The sequence below is a fragment of the Mustela nigripes genome, chromosome 9 (assembly GCF_022355385.1).
Source record: "Mustela nigripes isolate SB6536 chromosome 9, MUSNIG.SB6536, whole genome shotgun sequence".
NCBI lineage: Eukaryota > Metazoa > Chordata > Mammalia > Carnivora > Mustelidae > Mustela > Mustela nigripes.
In genome coordinates, this window is record NC_081565.1 from 61,372,794 (window position 1) to 61,392,674 (window position 19,881).

The 19,881-nt window shown below is 40.3% G+C and overlaps 1 long non-coding RNA gene across 3 annotated transcripts in view; it reads left to right on the forward strand.

Annotated features, from left to right (window-relative positions):
- Positions 1-8,111: 8,111 nt before the first annotated feature.
- The window catches only part of LOC132024734 (uncharacterized), a 40,033-nt gene continuing 28,263 nt past the window's right edge, over positions 8,112-19,881 (forward strand). For 2 of the 3 annotated variants that reach the window (XR_009406293.1, XR_009406291.1), the window contains exon 1: positions 8,112-8,337. This is a non-coding gene — a long non-coding RNA (uncharacterized LOC132024734). Of the gene's footprint in view, positions 8,338-16,981; positions 17,039-19,881 lie in introns of all 3 variants that reach the window. The other variant, XR_009406292.1, reaches the window with a different exon arrangement.

Genomic DNA, 19,881 nt, shown 5'->3' on the forward strand with positions numbered 1-19,881 from the left:
TTTAAAAACATCTCTATTTTTTCTTTCATTCATATCTTCAAGTCAAGTGTTTACAGTGTAGGATTTGGTGCATGTATCAGTCTGTCACTAAGGGTGGGAGAATAGAAAATATATTTGGGTAAGTTTAACCTGCTACCCTTCAGACCAACACAGTCTTATGAGGAACATAGATGTCAGAGTAAGGTACACTTTCTGGCATATACATTTTGGTAGTACAGCACCAATGAAGTCTTATAAGTAGCATCTTACTATATTATGTTGAGGTAAGGAAAAAAGAAGTAAGCTAATTTGAGTGCCTACTCTATGATGGGTGCTTTACAATACCTATACCACATTAGTTAACTAACACCTTTTACTCATTTTTTGAGATGAGGAATCTGTTTTTCAGGAAGATTAACTAAAAGGTACAAACTCACACAGAGGCTGGCAGGATCAGGAACTGAAACTAGGTGTTAACTGCCTCTTAAAGAAGGCACAATGAGTGAGATGTTCATTTTGTAACTTGAATTAATTTCTGCCTCAGGAATATGTTTTTCTTATTTTCTTCAGCAATAGTTCTTTCAGTGTCATAGGCAAAAATCAAATTATAGTGGACTTGGTGTTACAGAATGGCAATATTCTCTTTCTATAATCTCTTCTTGCCCTGTATTAATTTTCCAGATACTGAATTCTCTGCTTTCACTCTTTTATTCCCTCTTCAACTAGTTGTTCCTGGCCTTTCTCATTCTGTTTTGTTCTCATTCAAATTCTGTTATCTGATCCTAAAGTATATGAGTTTCCTAGGACTTTGTAGTAAATTACTATAAGCTGGGGGCTTAAAACCAGAGAAATTTATTCTCTCATAGTTCTGGAAGCTAGAAGTCCAAAATCAAGGTTATTAGCAAAGCCATATCACCTCTGAAGGCTCTAGGGAAGAATCCTTCCTTGCCTTTTCTAGCTTCTGGTGGTTGCTGGCAAATTTTGACAGTCTTGGCATATGACAGCATCACTCCAATCTCTGTCTCTGTCTTCACATGACCACATCTTCCATCTGTGTATGTCTGTGTCCAGATTTCCTTTTATAAGAGGGACACAAGCTGCCCTAATCCAGCATAACCTCATTTTAGCTTGACTACATCTGCAATGACTTTATTTTCAAATAAGGTCACACTCACACGTTCCAGGTGGACATGAATTTGGGAGATATACTATTCAACATAGCACATAAAATTTGTTTTTAGTTTCCTGATTCTCTGCTTTAGGGCCTGTTTCTAACTAAACCTGGAATAATTGAATGAGCAGAATTACTCTTCCAACTTCCTTCTATGGTCTTTCATTTTCATCTACTCCATTTGTGAGTGGCTGAAGCACTTTACTTATCTTGCCTAGTGAAGTATTTCTGTCTTCATGTTTTAACTATTGCCTATTTCAGTGTATGCACAAGTTTTTCATTACTTTTGTTCTTAGCTTCAGAATTCACCTCCTCAAGATAATTGCTTCAATTCTCTTTGCCATTCTCTTTGTAATCAACAGAGTTGTCCTTTTCTTTTGGAGATCTCTTATGTACATTCACGGTTTTACTCAGCTCAATGTGGCTGGCTTATCCCAATTCTGTACTCTCTGTAGATACTGCTCTATTTTCCAAAAACCTGAATCTTTTCCCCTTGCATTTTAAAGAGCTCACATTTGATGATCTCTTTAATGACTTCTGCTTCCTTGATGCTGTGGTCCAAATGTTGGTGTCTTCCCCCAAAATTCGATATGTTGAAATCCTAATGCCTGATGTGATGATATTAGAAAGTAGAGCCTTTGGGAGGTGCTTAGGTCAAGAGGATACATTTTGGTACCTTGATCTTGGACTTCCCAAATTCTAGAGCTGAGAAATAAATCTCTGTTGTTTTTAAATAACTAGTTGGTGGTATTTTGTTATGGCAGCTGGAAAGGACTATGACAACTAGTGACTTTTTTTAGTTCTATAAATTGTAGTGATTTCTTACGTTTTATGTTTCTAGAAATTTGTAACATTTTTCACATTTCTTCACCACTTCTTTCTCAAAGTCCATCTTAAATTCATTGTCCTCTGCCCTTGCCTACTTTTTAAAAATCCTGGTTATAATTTTAAGCCCAGCCTTCTTAATAGTGAGTCGTATTCTGAAGCATATTCCTAAGTGACCATGAATCCTAGGATTTCTTAGCTCCTGTTTTTTTCTGTTAATGTTTGGACACATTCCTAGGAATTTCTGGAATTTTTTTTTCTAGTGAGGTTTATTTTCAACAATTTGAGGTTTATTACCTTGCATAATCTATTTTACATAGAAAGGAACTTTCTCCAGATTAAAATAATACATTCACCAACCTCCATCAAGGCCATGATAATGAGAGGCTTCAAGGCCACTCCATAAACATTAAATCTAGATGCAAATACTACATGAAGCATAGCTGAAGTTAACTGTTTCCTTCCGGTGTATTCTCTGCCTTCCCTAACTTCCTTTGTGGGTACCCTAGTGGCCAAATCTTCCTTAAGTCAATTTTTGGAACTGACGTTCCAACATGGGACACCCTTTCCCTCTATGTTTGATTTGAAAAGGGTTCTTGAACTGCTTCTCCTGTCTGGGTCTGGGGTCAAAGGCAATGGAATGGAGGTGGGGCAGGACCAGGGGAAGGAGGAAGAGGGGGAAGCTGGGCTCCTGGGGTATGGCTTTTTCTTTAGTCTCTTAGTGTTGTGTCCTGTGTCCATCTACAGCCACCACCTTTCACACACACCCCAATTCCCATGCCCCCCAGCGTCTTCCATCCCCACCTCCTCCTCCACGCTGGCATGGTCTGCAGCCTCCTGCCATTCTCCAGCTTCCCTCTATCCCTCTACCCCTCCCACTAAAACACATCTGCTCTTCAGGTCTATGTGCCCAAACTTCCCTCATGAATAAATAAAGATAGACTTACCCGGGAAAAAATAGACTTACCCGGCAGAAAATAAGATAGACCTTATTTTCAATAGAAAAACCCCTGGGAGACCTTGGTTTTTCTTTTTCTCGTCTACTCACTGCCTATTTACTTTGCTGTTACTTCTACTTCTTGTTTTTCTCATTGTCAGTCATCTGTGTATTGGTTAGAAATAAGTCTACACCATTTATTTATCTAATGTGAAGTATAACACATATACTGAAAACAGCATAGAACATTTTACCATTTAAATAGTTTTAATATAGAAACCCTTTAAATACTATCCAACAGATACCAACTGCCCCCTCCCTCCAAGATCACAACCCATCTCTCTCCTCTGGAGATAAATTCTACCTAGATTCTCATAGGAATCACTTTCTTGCTTTACATACCCCCTTTCAGTATCATTACCTTAATGTGCATACCTAAACAGTACAATTTGGTTGTAACTATAATTGAAGATTATATATGTGGACTTACACCCCATGCATTTTTTTTAAAAGATTTTTTTTATTTATTTGACAGAGAGAGAGGGAGGTGTCACAAGTAGGCAGAAAGGCAGGCAGAGAGAGAGGGGGAAGCAGGCTCCCCGCTGAGCAGAGAGCCCGATGTGGGGCTCGATCCCAGGACCCTGGGATCATGACCTGAGCGGAAGGCAGAGGCTTTAACCTACTGAGCCACCCAGGTGCCCCCACCCCATGAATTTTATGTCTTCTTTCTCTCAACATTGTGATATTTATCCATTTGGATTTAACTGTAATTTGTTCCTTTTCATTTACATCGTTTTCTGTTGTATGACTATTGCTTCTCATGTTCATAGATAAAGGGACTATTTGTTTGGGGCTATCAGGAACATTCCTGTCCATGGATCCTGGCGCACAGGTGCTTAATGTATCACTGTTAAGATATAAAGTTTAATTCATAAGGTCTGTAGTAAGGCCCAGAAATTTACATTTCTAAAAAATCCTGGGAAATGCTGAGATTTTTGGTCTGTAGTCTACTTTTGAATAGCAAGGGTCAGTGTATAGCTGAAAGTGAAAGTGCAGGAGCACAGAGTATTTATATCTTCAGTTTTTTAGGAAATGTCAAAACTATTTATAAAATTGTTGCATATTTACACTCTTTCTCTGAGTGTTCCTATTGTTCATCATTCTTGACAACATTAGTTATTGCTAGATTTTTCTGTGTTAGATTCTTAACATTTGTCAATCAGAGGAGTGATTTAAATTTGCATTTTTTGGATATTCATGAAATTGAAAGCATTTTAACATTTATTATCCATTTGGATTTACTCTTTTTGGGAAATGTTTGAGGTTCCCCCTACCAACACCCATTTTCTTTTTCTCCTTGAAAAAACTGCTGTCCCTTTGACCACTGTTGGGGAGGAAAAGCTTCCTCGATCCTTTTAGGTTTCATAACTGGAGTTGACTTAACTTGGCGAAATAAAAAGCAAAATATCACATCTTTTGCTTTTCCATTTTCCTATGAATTTCTCTGATAATCAAACTGATAAAAGGTTGTTAGTAAGAAAAAAAAAAAAAGGTTTAGTCATTTACCTATGGCATTACCCAAGGAAGAAGCTAGATCACGGAACAGAGGCTTATACACTTAATTTAGTAGGAGAAAATGGCTTCTATGGGAAGAATAAATAGATTTATTAGGATAAACAAATAATTTTTTTGAAAAACAAGAAGAAATTTTTGAGATTTATGTTGGTGGGAGTGGTCTTTCCTTCCTTTTCATGGCCATGGGAAAGGGATTTATGATACATTTACTCTTGGTTTCTCTACTGGGGTAGACTTGCACTGAAGGAATTCTGGCAGCCTCACTTCCCAGAAGTATCTGCTTTTAGTCAGGTAAGGGAAGCTCTCAGAAGGCTTCTTTCTACACCTATTTATTCTCAAATGTCTTCAGCTTAAAATAATCTCCATACTGACCCTGGGTTCCAAAGGGTCCCTACACCATCTTATAAATTTCCAAGTATTTTTTTTTCTTCCTGAGGTGTCTTTTTTGCTTTTATTTATCTTTTTAGAGAGAGGGAAAGAGAGCATATACACCATGAGCAGGGAGAGGGTCAGAGAAACAGGGAGAGGGAGAGAGAATCTTAAACCAGACACTTAGCTAACTGAGCCACCTATGCACCCCTCTTCCTGAGTTGCTTCTTGAGGTGCATCAAGCTATCTAGTTAAATTCATCACTTGGTTGTTACTGGACCTTTATTTTTAGACCTCTTATACTATGAGTGCTTTCAAAAGTACTCAATTTTTAAAATTATGAGCACTGGGTGTTATACACAACTAATGAATTGTTGAACACTACATCAAAAATGAATGATGTACTATATGCTGGCTAACTGAACATAATAATAAAAAATACATACATACCAATAAATAAAATAAAATAAAATAAAACAATAAAAAGCACTGTACCTGTAGGGGGTGGGGAGAAAGAGACTTTCTGGTATCCATTTTCAGTTGAATTAAATACTAGGCAGGTAAGCATTCTTATTTTAGCTGACTTGTTAGAGATGCTTTTCAGCAATATGAGAATGAGTACAGTATATTGTGCTACTTTCTGAGATAAATTTCATACCTTTTTGAAAAGAGGCCTCCTGGAGTTAAGTACAAGAGGAAGCAAGTTAATGGTGAGATCAAAAGCAAAATATCGGAACTTTTGCTTTTCCATTTTCCTATGAATTTCTCTTGATCTAGGGGGGAAAATATCAGGGTTATGAATTCTTCCCCACCCCCATAGCCTTACAGTTTTTTTCTGTCTCTCATTTGTTTCCTTCCTTTTGCCAAATACCCCTCCCTTTTTCCATAGCTGATGGAAGCTCAGACTGAAACATGCTCCACTGTAGCAAATATATTAAGCTTGGCAGAAAAATTTCCTTTCAGTTTTCCCAGTCATATTGAACACATTATCTCTGTTGCAGGTCCTTTTAATAAGAGGCAGAGTGTATGTATTTTTATAAAGATTTTATTTATTTGCAAGAGAGCAGGAGAGCACAGAGGGAGAAGCAGACTCCCTGCTAGGCAGAGAGCCCAATGTGGAGCTTGAGTCTATTTTTTAAAAATATTTTATTCATTTATTTGAGAGAGAGACAGTGAGAGAGAGCATGAGTGAGAAGAAGGTCAGAGGGAGAAGCAGACTCCCCGTGGAGCTGGGAGCCCGATGTGGGACTCGATCCCGGGACTCCAAGATCATGACCTGAGCTAAAGGCAGTCGCTTAACCAACTGAGCCACCCATGCGCCCCAAGGAGCTTGATTCTAAGACCCTGAGATGACGAAAGGTAGACACTCAACTGACTGAGCCACCCAGGCACCCCCAGAATGTATATTCAAAGCTAATGAATAAAACAAATCATTAGAAAAATGGGCCAAGATTTGCACTGAGTTCCCAGAAAAGAGACTATAAATGGCTCTTAAATACAAGATTCTCATTTTCTAAGAGAAATGAAAATTAAAACTATTATGTGATACAATGACAATCTTATCACATCATCAAAGTAAGTATGTATGCTAATGTCTTGTTGATGAGTCTATGGGGAAACATACACACATTGCTAGTAGAAATTAAATCCATAAAACCCTTACAGAAGGCGGTTTGGCATTTATTTATCAAAATTTCAAATGCATATAATTTTTGACACAGAAGTGGTGTTTTTTTTTTAAAGATTTTATTTATATATTTGACAGAGAGAGAGAGAGCACACAAGTAAACAGAGCAGCAGGTAGAGGGAGAGGGAGAGGGAGAAGCAGGCTTCCCACTGAGCAGAGAACAGGATGCCAGGATTGGATACCAGATCATGATCTGAGCAGAAGGCAGAAGCTTAACCAGGTGCCCCCAGAAATGGTCTTCTAGGAATTTATATTGTCATAAATTTGCATAATTCCAAAACAACTTTTTTCATTACAACATTGTGCATAATCAACAAAAGACTGGAAGGATCCCAAATATCTATCAACAGGGCATTGGTTTAAAAAAAAAAAAAAGCAACATTGTATATCCATACCACAGAATCTGTCCAGCTATACAAAAAGCAATGACAAAATGCAATGAGAGGCTGGGGGATGCTAAAGAGTAAGACTCTAGAGATGGCAGCGGCGGGTTAGTCTTAGCCCTATGGGGTGGGGATGGAAATTATGTACAAGAAGCAAGGTATTTCTTAAACTGGGTAGCTAAAAATCTAAAAAAAACCAGGCCAATTTATGTTTACATTAGCGGAAAATAGGTTGTGCTGTGGTTCTCTTAGGTGTGAGAATACGTATGCTCGTGGGACGCACGGTCACTCCCGATAACGCAAGGGAAAGGGAAGATGACGGCGACAGAGCCTCATCAAGTACCACTAGCACGCGCGCTCCCTACTCTAGCTCCAGGTCTCGAAAGAGCACCTAATTCCCGGCTGCACAAGCCTGCCAGTCACACTCCTCCTTCAACCCTGGGGACGGGGAGTGGGGCAGGGCGACCGCGAGAGTCTCAGCCAAGTAGGGGCGAAAAACTACCCCTGACCGCCAGCTCCCGCACCACCTTCTCTTCAAGACCCCAACGAAGCACGCCTTTCTGGACTACGAAGAAAGGAAGGGTAGAAATAAGGCTTAGGAGACTTAATGCGAGAAGCCGTCCTACAATGCGCATGCGCCAACAACGGGAGCACCAAGGTAGGTCGGCACAATGGAAGGGCGGTAAAGACATCCGCCCCTACAGGCGGGCAATCTCCAAAATTGCACTCCACGCGGCAATCACGTGACAGCTGAGCCAGACGTCTGTCACGTGACCCTCGCCCTCGGTGGAAGGGACCGCAGGGAAATACGACTGGTAATTAGCGAGTCACCCGAGCCTCTGGTTTCAGGCCCCCGGTTAGATTTTGTTACCTTTTGCGGGACCTAAACTGGCGCCATCCTCTAGCATCTTCTTGCACCCTAAAGATGGGAACCCCCCCTTCTAAGTAGAAGGCAGAGATGTTTGAGCAGGAAAGAGGAACAGACGCATTGGGCACTCTGCCCAAGCCCGCTCTGACGCACTAAGCCCACAGGGTATCCACGCGTGTCCCACGATGCACTAGGCTTTGCTGCGTTCCCTATGGGTACGCTGCCGCATGGCGACGTCACAACGCGGCTTCCGCAGGAAGGGACTTTGAAGGGCGCACTGCGTCCTTCCTATCTACGCCGCTTCTTTCTAGCCGGAAGTGACCTATTTTGTGCGCCTTTTCCTCAGTTCCGTGGCGTGAGGTTTCTGCGGTCCGGTTGCGGGTTTAAAGAAGTCCTGGTCAGGTACTTGTTTGCCCGTGTGCAGGGAAATAGGAAACTGAAATTGCTTAAAAACAAATTGAAAAACTAGTACAAAGTCTTCCCTCGAAGAAGACTCCAGGCTACCCTGGATTCCTTGGAGAGTTAAGCCAAGCATTTTACCAGGTAACTTTTCTGACCTAATCAGAGACTTCTAAAATGGAGAAAGGGAGACACAGGGAACACTTAAACGGCTCGTGAGACTTAGCATAACCCTGATGGGAAAACCTCACAAAGATAGCAGATTAGTGGAGGATTATGTACCAGTTTTGCTGATGAACGTAGATATAAAAACCCCTTAGCAAAATATTAGCTACTTTACATTATAGAAAGAACAATACATTGTACGCAAGTTAGATTGTTTCAGCATGAGAATTCAAGATGGTCATGGGTTAATGGAGAAAATATCCTCTCAAAAAATGTAGAAGAAACCATTAAACGCTTTTTTCATGATGAATGCTCATAGAAAGCCAGGGATAGAGGGGAAATTAATCTGATAAAAAAAAATCCGCAAAATTGAAAGCTTTCTTTTCTTTACAATTTTTTTGTTGACTGACCTGGGTCCTTTGATAATACAGCATTTACTCTAGTCTGGATTTTGCATATACATAATTGCATATATATGGAGCATGTCAACATGTTCCTCTGTCCTGTTTCTTCCTAATTGGAGTTATTTTATTTCTTTAATCATAGTAATCATAGTTGTTTTGTAATCTGCATCATAATTTTTTTTTAAGATTTTATTAATTTATGTGACATCACAAGGAAGCAGAGGGGTGGGGGAAGCAGGCTCCCCACTGAGCAGAGAACCTGATGCAGGACTCTATCCCAGCCCGACCTGAGTGGAAAGCAGAAGCTTAACCCACTGAGCCACCCAGGCTCCCCTGTATCATGATTCTAATGTCTCAGTTTGTTTTTGGTTACTTTCTGCTGCCTAATATTTATGCTCTATATTGTCCATTGTGTTTGGTTCCTTGTATGTGTGCTTCTTACCTATGAAAAACTGTGAAAAAAAAATATTTGTGGCTTTTTGCAAAAAAGGTTGTTTTTTTTCCTTTTAGATTTTATTTATTGACAGAGATCACAAGTAGGCAGAGTGACAGGCGGGGGGGGGGGGGGGGGAGGAGAAGGCTCCCCGCTGAGCAGAGAGCCCCATGTGGGGCTCGACCCCAGGACCCTGGGATCATGACCTGAACTGAAGGCAGAGGCTTTCACCCACTGAGCCACCCAGGCGCTCCAGTTTTGTTTTGTTTTTAAGATTTTATTTACTTATTTGACAGAGAGATAGAGCACAAGTAGGGGAGCAGCAGGCAGAGGGAGAGGGAGATACAGGCTCTCCACCTACCAGGGAGTGGGATGTGGGTGTAGACCCCAGGGTACTGGGATCATGACCCAAGCCAAAGGCAGCTGCTTAACTGATTGAGCCCGCCAGGCATCCCTGCAAAAAGGACTTTTTTTTGCTCCTGCTAGGTACCTTGATGCCTTCTCAATTAGACTGTTTTCTTGGGTTGAGTTTCCCTGAGTCATTGCAAAAGCAGGCTACAGATTTAAGCAAGAGCTGTGCAGTGGCCACACACAAAGATGGGATGGAGAGGGCTGCTTTTTTTCTCCTTTTATAGTCCGTGTAAAAAACAGTCATTCTTTAAGTTCTTGGGTACTGGTTCACCCCTACCCTTGGACATAATGTATGGAATCCCAATTTAATTTAGGCAGAGTCACCTAATAGTATCTTCACCTTGGATAGCCCTGCACCTTGGCTGCTCTGCCCATGTTCATTGAAGCTACTACAAAAATACTAGATGTTCCCTGTCTAGAAAATGTCAAGGTAAGAGTAGCTTTTGTCCTTCTGTACCTCATTTGCTTTTCTGGGCTTCCACCTTCTCTTAGCTTTTGGCATAAGAGTTCTTTAATCTCTTGTCACCAATTTTGCTCTTTTGAGGAATTTTTTATGTATGTTTATAGTTCAATAGCATCTTTAGTCATTATCTATGGATATATTTTATAACCTAGCTCATAACTGAAAATAGCAATTTGAGGTTTAATTCTTTTCTTCATTCTCTTAGTTTTTATATCTCAAACACTTTGCAGAATGTTAGTCTTGCATCACGCTTTTTTCCTTACCTGAGTGTTTCATAGGCCATTGCTCCATTTTCCTTTAGCATTAAATTTTGATACAGATTGCTAACAGCCTGATTTCTCCTATCTTTTATAGTTGACATGCTCTTTTTGTATGGATAAACCACCTTTTCCAGGTCATACTTGAAGAAAATTTACTATAGTGAGTCTCCCTCAGAGAATAAGCAGGCAAAGAACCACCACCAAAGAGAATTCAGCAAATCAGCTACATTTCTTTTGTGTTAGTTTTATATATTTAGCAGTCATATGCACAGCTACATGACCAAAGATGCCAATATGAATAGTTGTGGACATTTACTATTTATTGAGTGCCTACTATGTGCTCTTAACTACAGTATATGCTTGATATATAGCTTTGAATGTAGTAAGATATAAGTCCTTGAGCTCATTGACCTCACAGTCAACCCAAAGAGCTAGATATTCAATAACTAAAGAACTGTTATTTAATTAAGGTTGTGATAAGTGCAGCCATGACAAAGTACAGGGTGTTATGAAAGTATGGAACAGAAATACCTAACCTAGTTTGCAAGATTTGAGTAGATGTCAGTAAATAAGTCACAAATTAGAGACCTGAAGTATAAGGAGGAATCGGTCAGTTGGAAAGTTGTGGAGTGACCCTTGTGGGCAGAGGGAACATGATGTGCAAAGGTCCTGAGTCTGAACAAAGCTCCATGACTTCTAGGAGCAAAAAACATCAGTGCTTCTGCAGCATTATGAACAAAGGGGAGGGTTGTCCAGATGAATCCAGAGAGACAAAGCCCAGGGTTACACAGGCTTCATGGGCAACATTAAAGAATTGTGACTTCATCCTGATAGTAGGGAACATTATTAGAACTTTTCTTATTAGAAGTTTTTAAGTTAGAGATTTGATCATATTTTTGTTTTTATAATACAATATCATTTTAGCTGCAATTTGAGGATCACATGCGCACAAGTAGAAATGAAGACTTCATTTTGGAGATAATTTTAGGTGTCTAACAAAACATGAAGTCATTTTGAACTACAGTGGTGATAGTAAAGATTTAGAGAAGTGTATATATTCACAAAACATTCAGAGAGTAGGATCCCTGGGGTATAGGGATAGTAAGATGTGATGAGGCGATTGAGAGAGTTGTCATGCCTTTTTGAAGAATTCTGAGATTTCTCTCACCTCACCAAGAAAAAAAAGCTCTATATTGTTCTTCTGGAATAAGGCTGTACTTTTTAAGAAATGGTAAACATTGAAAGTTTGATCAGTATGAAACTTAACAGAAGCAAGCAGGGAAGGAGGGAAATCCCTGTAAAAGGAGCTGCGTAAAAGCTATACAGCTTTTGGGGCTCCTAGGGATATCAGAAGAGTTAGAAGAGTTCCAAATGAGGACATACTTCCTGGACTCAGCATCTAGCTGTGCTTTCGCATGCCTTCCCTTGCCTTTCATGGACCCCAGGTGTCATCCTAGTTTCTGAGATCTGTCCTCCCATGATCTGGCCCTCACCACTGTCACCAGCATCCCTTCTGTGACCTAGACATTCTCCTCCTTTTGGATTGAGCTCTACTAGGTCCATCCTCTGAGGCTAAAGTACCATACCTTTTCTACCCTGATTGGATACAACTGTTTCCTGGTTAATAACTACAAGTTCTTGAGCATCTACTCCATGCCATCCACTTTACTCTGCACGGAAGCTACATTTCACATAATCTTAACAACTTTGAAAGAAGCATTATCACTTTCTCCATCTTCAAGATGAGGAAAGTGTGGAAAGAGGGTCAAGGACATTAAACACATAGCCCAAGATCACAATTATGGTACTTAGCAGATTTGGGTTTCCAACACTGATCCACCCCATTCCAGAACACTGACTTCACAGAATGCTGTCTCTGGTTAATCTTTCCTTCAGATTCGTACCTCTGCCTGTGTTTGCGAACCCATCTAGAAATATTACTTGATTTTCTAACAGATTTCTTTGTATAAGCATTTAGTTTTTCCTTTTTAACTAGAGACTACACCCTGATTCCTTCTAATGTCATAATAGCACAGAGAAGGGCCACAGCCCTGCCTCCAAGAAAGCAATTTCTATTAACTTCATTTGGAGCATTGAAGACAAAACAGTTACTTCTCAGGTAACTTTTGTGCTTAATCTAATTGATCATTTATTTTCCTATTAACTATTTGTACCCTGTGTTTTCTTCAAGACTGTTGATTAAAGCTACTTTCCATTTTTACTGTTTATTTCTCTCTAAATGTTGATACAGAGATACATGTTAGGTTTAGGTGTATAGTTGTTTACCCCTACATTATCTTATAATAGTAAAAATCTGAAACTATTGAGTCTAGTTAAATAAAATATGATTACCCATAAAATAGAGCTCAATGTGGGCATTAAAAAATTATAAAATAATAATTCTGTCGTGGAAAATTGTTACCAATCTATCTCAAGTTATTGTTTTTTGGTTTTTAAAGGCAATCAGGGCACCTGGCTGGCTCAGCCAGAAGAGCATGTGCCTTTTGGTCATGGGGTCATGAGTTCGAGCCCCACACTGGGTGTGGAGTTTACTAAAAATAAATAAATAAATAAAGTTCTTCTTCTTTTTTTTTTTTAAATGCCATCAAACTGGGTGCTTAACATGTTACTACTTTAAAAATTATACAGGGACACCTGGCTGGCTTAGTCAGTAGAACTTGTAACTCTTGATCTTGGGATTGTGAGTTCCAACCCCTGTTAGGTATGGAGATTACTTTAAAAATAAAAAATAAAAATCTTTAAAAATTATAGAAATATACATATGCACACATATGCAAATATGGATTTAAAATTTTATATATACATCAGAATATTAAGAGAATTATAGCGTCTGGGTGGCTTGGTAGGTTGGGCCTTTGCCTTCGGTTCAGGTCATAGTCCCAGGGTCCTGGGCTTTCTGCTCAGTGGGGAGCCTGCTTCCTCCTCTCTCTCTCTGCCTGTCTCTCTGCCTGCTTGTGATATGTCTGTCAAATAAATAAATAAAATCTTTTTTTAAAAAAAATATTAAGAGGGAGCCTGGGTGGCTTAGTGGGTTAAAGCTTCTGCCTTCGGCTCAGGTCATGATCCCAGGGTTCTGGGATCGAGCCCCACATTGGGCTCTCTGCTCAGCAGGGAGCCTGCTTGCTCCTCTCTCTCTGCCTGCCTCTCTTCCTACTTGCAATATCTAACTGTCAAATAAATAAAATCTTAAAAAAATATATTAAGAGAATTACAGAGATTGGTGTCGCTTTTTAATTTTGTTTCCTCTTCTTTTAAAAAACTTTGCAGCATTGAGCACAAGCTTGTTTTTTTAATTAGAAGTAATTAAAAATAACATCTTCATGATTTCTACAACTGTGAAACCTATGATTAGTTTCAGTTCTCATGAAATAAGAATATAGAGGGGCACCTGGCTGGCTCAGACAGAGCATCTGACTTGATCTCAGGGTCCCGAGTGTGAGGCCCATGTTGGGTATTGAGATTACTTTAAAAATTAAAAAAAAAAGAATGTAGGATGCTTTTGGTAAGGTTAGTATTTTATTATTTATTGGTAAGGTTAGTATTTTATTATTTATTGGTCATTTTCCCTTTAAATTACTATCATCTAGTTCAATTCTTACAGAGTTGAATTTTGTCAATTTGTGCTTAGCATCTGTTGTTTCTGACTTAGTATTTGAAAGTCTGAGTTCAGGTCTTAATGATACAATTGATTTTTTAAAAAGATTTTATTTATTTGTCAGAGCACACAAGCAGAGAGAGCTGCAGGCAGAGGGAAAAGCAGGCTCCCTGCTGAGCAAGGAGGCTGATGTGGGACTTGATCCCAGGACCCTGAGATCATGACCTGAGCCAAAGGCAGACACTTAATTGACTGAGCCACCCAGGAGTCCCAGCACAGTTTATTTTAAGGACATTAATAGTCCCGAGGGTTTTGTGTTTCTTTAGTTGTTGTTAAACAAGATCGCCGCTAGTAGAAACCTATAAGGATATTAACCACAGTTTATGAGCTATTTCTGGGGTTTTCAGACATTTTAACAAGCATTGGAATATAAATGAAAAAGCGTAGAGCTTGACACTAATAGACATGGGTCCAAATCCTAATCCTTTTCTTAACTAGATTCAAAAAAGCAGGCAAGTTAAACTGCCTTGGCTTCTGTTTTCTTATTTTATTTTTATTTTTTTTTTAAAGATTTTATTTATTTATTTGACAGAGAGAGATCACAAGTAGGCAGAGAGGCAGGCAGAGAGAGAGAGAGGAGGAAACAGGCTCCCTGCCGAGCAGAGAGCCCGACGCGGGACTCAATCCCAGGACCCTGAGATCATGACCTGAGCCGAAGGCAGCGGCTTAACCCACTGAGCCACCCAGGCGCCCTGTTTTCTTATTTTTTTTTAAGATTTTATTTATTTGGCAGAGAGAGATCACAAGTAGGCAGAGACAGGCGGAGAGAGAGTGGGGGAAGTAGGCTCCCCGCTGAGCAGGGAGCCCGATGTGGGGCTCGATCCCAGGACCCTGAGATCACGACCTGAGCCAAAGGCAGAGGCTTAACCCACTGAGCCACCCAGGCACCCCTATTTTCTTATTTTTAAAATAGGGAGGGTAATATTAACTCAGAGGGGCCTGAGGATAACCTGAATTAGCGTAGGTCTGTGTAAAGAGACTGTTAACATGAAAGGTGCTCAAACACATGTACAGAAGCTACATGTACCTGTAGGAAGGATTCAGAGGATAATCCAAATTTCATTTCTTTGACTTTGGTTGCAACTGTATCAGTTCACTATGAGGTCATTTCTGTTAGAATTCTAGGGAAATTTCCATTTTCTCAGTTACCACCTCATTACTATCAAAAGTTGTACTTTAGGTAATCAAAATTTCCCCAAATCTGGAATCCAATAAAAAAAAAATAGTATTACTTAGAGGAAGGATTGCTAGCTTTTTGAAGTGAACACTAGATGGCAGCTTACAGGCAGGATTTTCTGTATCAGACGCAATGGGCTTCTCCCCAGTACTCTTACCCCCAACAAAACAAAAGCCCAGTGATCTACCTGCTTACCTCGGTTTGAACAGTAAATGAGGGACAGTATTTGACAGTATTTCCCAGGGACTGAACAAAGAAGTACACTTGGGAGGAGATGGGAATAATAATAAAAGCTTGTAATAGTATTTACTTGTGCCAGGCACTATTCTGGTCACTTTTATATATGGTGAAACATAGAATAAACATGGAATTTTTTTTTAAAGATTTTATTTATTTGTGGGGTGCCTAGGTGGCTCAGTGTGTTGAGCCTCTGCCTTCAGCTCAGATCATGATCTCAGGGTCCTGGGATTGAGCCCCACATAGGCTCTCTGCTCAGCGGGGAGCCTGCTTCCCCCTCTCTTTCTGCCTGCCTCTCTGCCTACTTGTGATCTCTCTCTCTCTCTCTGTAAAATAAATAAATAATCTTAAAAAAATTTTTTTAAATTTATTTGAGAGAGAGAGAGGTCATGAGCAGGGGAAAGGGTAGAAGGAGAAGCAGACTCCCCACTGAGCAGGGAACATGACTCGGGGCTCTATCCCAGGACCCTGGAGTCATGACCACCATGACTAGGCACCCTAAACTTAGAAATTTCTTAGAAATTAAATTTCTTTCTTTTTCTTTTTTTTTTTTTTAAGTTTTTTTGTCTTTTTTTTTTTAATTTGGCAGAGAGAGAGAGTGCACAAGAAGGCACAGTAGCAGGGCTAGGGAGAGGGAGAAGCAGGCTCCCCACTGAGCAGGGAGTCCCATGCAGGGCTCAATCCCAAGACCCTGAAGCCATGACCCCAACTGAAGGCAGGAGCTTAACCAACTGAGCCACCCAGGCACCCCAGAAATTAAATTTCTTAGAAAAAGTAGGGATGCCTGGCTGGCTCAGTCAGTGGAGCATGTGACTCCACATGCTCCTGGAGTTTGAGTTTGAGCCCCACATTGGGGATAGAGTGTACCCCTCGAGTTTGAGTTTGAGCCCCACATTGGGGGTAGAGTGTACTTTGGAAAAAAAAAATCATAATAGGGATGCCTGGGAGGCTCAGTCAGTTAAGCGTCTGCCTTTGGCTCAGGTCCTGATCTCAGGGTCCTGGGATGGAGTCCCACATCAACCTCCTTGCCCAGCCAGGAATCTGCTTCCTCTGCATGCTGGTCCCCCTGCTTGTGCACTCGCTTGCTCTCTCTCTGAATAAAGAAAGAAAATCTTTTAAAAATGAAGAAAAAAATCATAATAAATTTTTAAAAACGACAAAAAATGAAAAAAATTTTCATTTTTAAAGTGTGTACTGTGTTTGAGATACTAAATGTGTCACTTTGGGTCCATGGGTAGGAAGGTAAAATAATTCATATAAGGGTAAGCCTCTAACTCTCTGTAAACTGAAGAAGAAAGAGGACATGTGAGTTAAGAGTTGTGGACAAGGTGAAGTGTGCAATGTGTGCATTTTTTTGTCACAAAAGAAGTTTTATTGAATGGTAAAGGAGGTATGGATTATCTCATAATGGAGTAAGCAGAACAATAGAGAAAGGGAATTAGCATGTATTGAAAGTACTATATACCAGCACCCTGATAGGCACTTTGTATATACCATTTCATGTATTTTCATTTTCAGAAATTTATTTCCATTTATTTGGTTGTTAATATTCCCATTTTCAGGTGAGGAAATTGAGTCTTAAGAGTTAAAAAAAAAGAAGAAGAAGAAGAGGAGGAGGAGTAAGTTAACCTACCTTACTGATACACAGACAGGGAGGGGTAGAATAAGGCATCATGTATGATTAACAATGACTGCTCTTTGTTGCAACTTAAAAAGAGAATACAGATATATTTTCAGGATATAAAGTGATAGATGTGCATTAGAGAATGGTAGAGTTTTGATAGGACAGATGGAAGTGGAAGAGTGCCCTAGGCACAGGATGGACAATGACACAGACCAGAGGAATGTGTATAGTCTGATAGGAATGTATTTAAGAAGTACCTTTTTTAAAGTGGAAAAAAAGAGAGTTTAAAAAATCTACTCAGAGATAGAAGATACCAGTGAAGCAGATCACTGAGGATGGGTCTCCATCTTGACCCAACACCCCTGTAGTTCAGTTCCTGTTTGTTTTCTTGGCTACCTTCCACATTCTGATCTTATCCACAGAACTCAGGTAGGTGAAGGACATCAAGTTCTGATCTCCCACATATGAACAGTTTTGACTTTTTCCCCTAAACACGCACTTTATAACTGTAAACTCACTTTACAGCACTGAGCTGTAAAGTGAATGTGTATATGCCAGTTATATTGGGTCCTGCCTCCTATTGTTATATTGGGTCTTTCCCTCCAAATCCCTGTTAAATTGGCCATTACTAAAGATAGTAGGGGACTTGTGGGCCAGTCCCTTTATATTTTCTTGCACATGCAGATTGGTTAAAGCACAGATTTTAGAGTCAGACAGACCCACACTCGATGAAATGTGGGATAAGAGAAAAGCGAAAATCCCAGCAGTAGAGCCCATATTCTAAAGAAGCTAGTGCTCAAGTTGACAGCAACTCTCTGCTGATGGCCTTCTCAATCTCTGTATGCTTTTCTATGTAGTTCCATAAATATATGAGCACTGCCATTGTCTTCTGAAGCCCCTGAAAGCACATGGTCTCTGCCCCTGTGTCTGGAAAGTCTTCAGCCTTTGACTGCTGCCTGGCCCCTTTGACCTTGAGCTTCTCTGACCCTCAATCTGCTTTCCTGTGGGTTGATTAACCTAGAGGAGACAAAGAGGAAAGTTGATAGTTAAAAGGAAGACTGTGGGATGCCTGGGTGGCTCAGTGGGTTAAGGCTCTGCCTTCAGCTCAGGTCATGGTCTCAGGGTCCAGGGATCGAGCCCCGCATCGGGCTCTCTGCTCAGCAGGGAGCCTGTTTCCCTTCCTCTCTCTCTGCCTGCCTCTCTGCCTACTTGTGATCTCTGTCAAATAAATAAATAAAGTCTAAAAAAAAAAAAAAAAAGACTGTATGCCACAAATAAGGGAGTCATAAAGTAATTGGCAATGAAAATGTTAAGAGGAGCAGGACCCCACAGGGAGTGAATGAAATCAGGCTGCACTGAAGTGGAAATTTTAATTAAAAAGGGAAGATATGATCTATACTATGCAGGCTTCTGGCTGTCCTTGTCCTCAGGTCAGAGGCTAACATTCATGGTGTTTCTATAGAGAGAAGATTTGAGGGAGGGAGGAGAGTCACCTTTGGGGTCATGAGTGAGTCCTCTTTTTTTTTTTTTTTTTTTTTTAATTTTTAAGTTTATTTATTCATTTAATTAAGTAATCTTTACATCCAGCATGGGGTTTGAACTCACAACCCTGAGATTAAGAGTCACATGCTTTTTCAACTGAGCCTCTCACACACCACATAAGTGAGTTCCTTTTAGGACCTGCTTATTGCTGGTCAGAGCTAGAGGAAGAGAACCCAGACCAGGCCCAGTTCTCCTTCAACCCTGCATCTGCCCTTTTGACCTACTGCCTAGTACGGGAAGAGAATGCTAGCTCTGGGGTAAGGTCAGAGGTGCTGGAGACCTGAGGATTCACAGCTAGATATTGATGAGCCAGAATGCCACAGTGGATGGGCCAGTCTGATTGCATGTAGGGACTGTGGTTAATAAGAAACATATTTGGTCTTTGTCCCTGGTTCTTGGCACAAATCTCCCCAAACCCTTGGAACTTCCTAAGTGAGAATAGGCGGTTTTTTGTCATTGTTGCTGTTTTCCTAAGTGAGAGTAGTTTTTAAAACTTTTTTGAAAGTTATTCATAGGGGTTCCTGGGTGGCTCAGTCAGTTAAGCATCTACCTTTGGCTCAGGTCATGATGCCAGGGTCCTGGGATTGAGTCCCACATCAGGCACCTGCTCAGTGGATAGCCTGCATCTTTCTCGCCCTCTGCCTACCACCCTGCCTAGTTGTGCTCTCTATCTCTCTGACAAGTAAATAAATAAGTAAAATATTTTTAAAAAGTTATTCATAAGATCAATCCCTTCGGGTCCCCTTCCTCCTTGGGAGCTTTGTACTATCACTTGCTATCACTCAATAAACCTTGGTTTGTTGCGCGTAGGGGCATGAGCCTGAGCATCCACGAGTGCACACACATTATTCATATTAAGTTATTTTTTAACATATCTGAGTTTATGCTGATAAAGTACTTAGGGTGGGGCCCCTAGATAGCCTCAGGATAGGGTAAGTCACCAGAAAGACCAAGTGATTAGAGGATTGGAACTTTCAGCCCCATTCACTGGCCTCCAGGGAAGGGAAAGTGGGAGGAGGGGTGCTTCAGATTAAGCTCTATGAAAATTCTTGACAAGATTGGATGAGCTTCTGGGTTGGTGGAGACATCCAAATGCAGGGAGGCTGGCACACCTTAATTCCGCAGGAACACAAGCTCCTATATACTTTTTCATCTGGGTGTTCACTGTATCTTTTATTATTTTTTTCAAGTTTTTATTTAAATTCTAGTTAGTTAACATACAGTGTAATACTGGTTTCAGGAGTAGAATTTAGTGATTCATCATTTACATCCAGTGTTCAATAGAATGAGTGTATT